The sequence below is a fragment of the Ochotona curzoniae genome, unplaced genomic scaffold (genome assembly GCF_017591425.1).
Source record: "Ochotona curzoniae isolate NIBS_2020 unplaced genomic scaffold, NIBS_Ocur_1.0 contig_1071, whole genome shotgun sequence".
NCBI classification, from domain to species: domain Eukaryota; kingdom Metazoa; phylum Chordata; class Mammalia; order Lagomorpha; family Ochotonidae; genus Ochotona; species Ochotona curzoniae.
Genome location: NW_024464939.1, coordinates 14,608,822 through 14,612,740, shown reverse-complemented (window position 1 = coordinate 14,612,740; position 3,919 = coordinate 14,608,822). Strand labels below are relative to the sequence as shown.

At 43.3% G+C, this 3,919-nt stretch overlaps 1 pseudogene; it reads left to right on the top strand.

Moving 5' to 3' along the window:
• The first annotated feature begins 2,948 nt into the window (after nt 1-2,948).
• On the top strand, nt 2,949-3,658 carry LOC121164809 (annotated as a pseudogene).
• The last annotated feature ends 261 nt before the right edge of the window (nt 3,659-3,919 follow it).

The window sequence follows — 3,919 nt, the reverse complement described above, 5'->3', positions numbered from 1 at the left end:
CTACCTGGAGTGCACAATCCAGGAGTGGGAGAGGCCTGGGCGGGAAATAGTGGGCACCTCCCTCTTGGCTTACCACTCCCACGGGAGGGCATGAAGACTAGGACAGGGGCTGGGGTGGCTAGACAGACACCCAACAGCATCTATGTGGGCTGCATATTGGAACTGGTTAGAGGGAATAAAGCTTTAATACCCATTGACATGTATGAGATCCGAATCGGATGTGGGACAGACTGGACTAGTCTGCTACACAGACTGGCAAACCAGGGTAGGAGACAGATCTGGTGGGGGTTATTGTGGGTCACTCCAACTAGGCTGCAGCTCCCACTGGTTTATGCAAGGGCCGAGAATGTGCTGGGCAGAAACAGGCTGGACTGCAACACCCATTGGTTCCAGTGGAAGTCAGGGCTGAAAACAGAACTGACCCAGCAATTGCAACCACCAGCTGATCGGGGCAATGGACTGTGCCAGGCACTGTACCTGCTAGAACATACAAGAATCTGGTCTGGGAACACCTCAGACAAAGTTTCTTTGGAGATCTCCCTAATCAAAATGCTGGACTCAGAACCCTAACCAAGAAAAAACAGAAGACAGAACAGGTCAATCAACCATCTCAGCTATATGTTGGCAGCAAAATACTGGGCAAACAGAAAGTCTGTGATGTACTATGTCAACCAGTGGATTCTTCAAAAACCTCATGTGCTTGGAGTAGCAAGATTGGCAGTGATTCTTAACTGGTGAACTATCAAAACCATTTGAGCAAGAACCTCAGAGCATGCCTTACATCTGGGAACTGGGGGAGGCAGGTGGGAAATTGGGTGGGTCTTCTCCCTTAATACCCCCCTTTAAACATGAAGGAAACAATATGGAAATAATAGTCCTACCCACTTTCCTATAGCCCTTGAACCTTTTTACCCTGGTTAACTATGTAAAGATTGTCAAAAATATAAAAATTTAAAAAATTAAAGACTATAAATGTCTAATACATTTTTGTAACCCTAAAAATTATCTTTATTTTAATAATTGGATTATTAGGTTGAATCTCCAGCTGTACCTCTATTTGTAAAAATGTCTTTCCCTTCAAAGCATTAAAACTATTAACAGTTATATTCCATTCACTTGGTCATCATAAAGAGCCTTTCCCACCATAAAACCCAATGTCCCAGTAGCCCTGAAGTTTCCATTTGGATACATTACATTTTATGTCTACTAACAGCTTATTCAATGACTTGAGCAAACAAGTAACTGGATATGATAGATCCTCCTGCTGTTATGTTGTATTCGCCTTCTTTTCATGAAATAAAGATGTGAATTCTGGATACAATTTTACTTTTCTTAAACACTCAATTCAGAAGCTAAATATAATAATGCAGGCAAGTCATAGAAAAATGTAGCACCAAGGAAAACGTTGAAAATCATTTTGGAATTAACTGTACAGATAGCTTGGAACTTTTCTAATTAATAAGCTGCCAAGCAATGCAAATCAGATAGCATTACACTACTTCTCCCCACAGCATTTAACCCTGTGGAATAGGTAGAACTTCCCTTACATTTCAACACAATTTCCATTTTATTGGATTCACCCCTTGAGTCCAAATCTAGGCTACTCTCTCTCTCTGCCATGTTTGACAAGTAAGATTCTACCACATGCACCTAACTTTTGAGGGCAGTGCTCTTCTCCACAGTTGGATTATAGGACCCACTGGTCTGTGTCTATGCATTCTGTCTGTTAATATAAGAGTTGATTGGAAACCCCTGCATACAAATTCTCACCAGTTGAAGATACAGACATCACAATTCAGTTGTATTCCACAGAACATTCTTCACCTCATCTCTACTTAACCTCACTCCACTTCCAAGAAAACTCTTCAGATTTTCTTGAATTGGTTAATAATTTAGTTGCTCTCCTGAGTAATGTCCAGTATCCTCCTCATCCTGCCTTTGCAGCCTAGCTTCTTCCAGTATCCTGTTTCATCATATCTTTGCCCTGTTTAAGTCCTCTATCCTTCAATCAGAGTGGTTTAAACTACATAGTGTCATGTCCTTAAATGAATATCAGTCGCTCATTCATTCATTCATTCATTCATCTATTCATCCCTTTACTTTTTGACTCCATAAACATTCATTGATGGTTATAACTTGCTAGGCTTTTGGTAGTCACAGAAAAATAGAACACAGAAGAAACACTGGCTCCAGTGGGAAGACTACATGCAATCTGAAGTAGAGAGTTCAAATACATCTGCATATCATCCAAATGTTCTTCCTAATCTCGCCTCAATAAACTTCCCCTGACTCATTTTTCTAATGTCATTCCTTCATTCCTTGCCTTTTATGCCCCTGTGCTTTCATTTTGGTCTCCTAAAATGACTTCTCCACCTTGTCAGTCTAGTAAACTGATCTGGAAACTCTTATTTAGCTCCCTCAGCCACTTGCGCTCTGGATCTAGTAATACCCTGTGAAATTGAATATTTAACTGCTTGCTAATTAGCAATTTTCACTTCTGATATTTCTACTAGATAGCGAGGCACGTAAGAACAATAATGAAATTCTTTTTGTTCATGGGATGGAAGGGAAAAAAGAATCTTACATATTACAATAAGAAAATAAGAACACAGAAAAGAATCAGGCAGTCATGGGTATCAAGAATATCTCCACCCTCTGTAATAACTGTGCAGCCCTAATGTTATGTCTTCAGAGTTCCATGACTAGTATGTTACTGCGAATAAAATATTGATTTACAATCTGGCCCAATCTAAATACTTACTAGAGTTTAGCTGTTATTATCATTATTATATTTAAAAGTGTTAGTTATGGGGCAGCTCCTCATGGCAGCAGCAGCTGCTAGCTTGCGGGGCGTGCGGTGAGCCCAGGCCCTGCCCGGCCTCCCACATGTTCTGGGACCCCTGTACCCCTGATGCTGTGTGGGCGCTGAGTCCACTGAGGCAGGGATGATGCTGAAGTATTTCCTGGGCCAGAGTATGCTCCGAAGTTCCTGGGACCAAGTGTTCACCACCTTTTAGCAGCGATACCCAAATCCCTATAGCAAACATGTCCTGACAAAGAACATTGTACACCTGGGAGGTGAACCCTGATCAGAAGCTCCTGGCGACAGCGACTCCTGACCAAGACTTCCAGATATCCCCACTGGGCAGAGTGGCTGTTTCCCACCAACGTTGCCCACTCGGTTTTCATCCTGGAGAACTCTATAGTGGACCCACACAATAAGACCATGACCACCTTCACTTGGAACATCAACCACTCTGGCTTGATGATGCTAGAGGAGCGATGTGTTTACTGTATGAACGCACCTTCCAAAACACCCATTGAGACATCCAAGGAAGCAATGGAGAAGGCAAAGCCGATGGTACTGGCAGCTGCAGAGAAGGCCAAGGACCTGGGCAAAAAGGCAGCCACCAAGAAGCAGCAGCAACAGCAGCAGTTCGTGCAGCTGGCCTGGCCCCCAGGGCCCGGGTCTCCCACCACTGTCCCTGCACCCCAACACACCGTGCTCAGCCCCTCAGTCTGCACCCCCTTGTATTTGATGATTCAAAATCAACTTCCAGCCCTCCCTGCTGTTTGGATGACAGGGTACGGATGGGGTCGGCATCTGTCTGCCTTGGGCAGCTTCCCGCAGCAGGATGCAGTCAGCCACAGATTGTAAGTTCCATGCGGGGGACAGAGCATGGTTTTGTCCACTGATGTGTCCCTACTACCAGAAACAAGAGCTGGCACATTACAGGCACTCAATAAACACTTAATGAAATTTTGAAAAATTGTTAGTGACATCACTGTTTCTTTTCCATTTTATAGTGTGCTCAGGTGATAATAAACAGAGGATGTGAGGGAAAAGGAGATAATATTTTGAAAGAATTCACTGTGTCTGACACACTTGGGCTATACTATTTCACTGCTTTTATGCAAT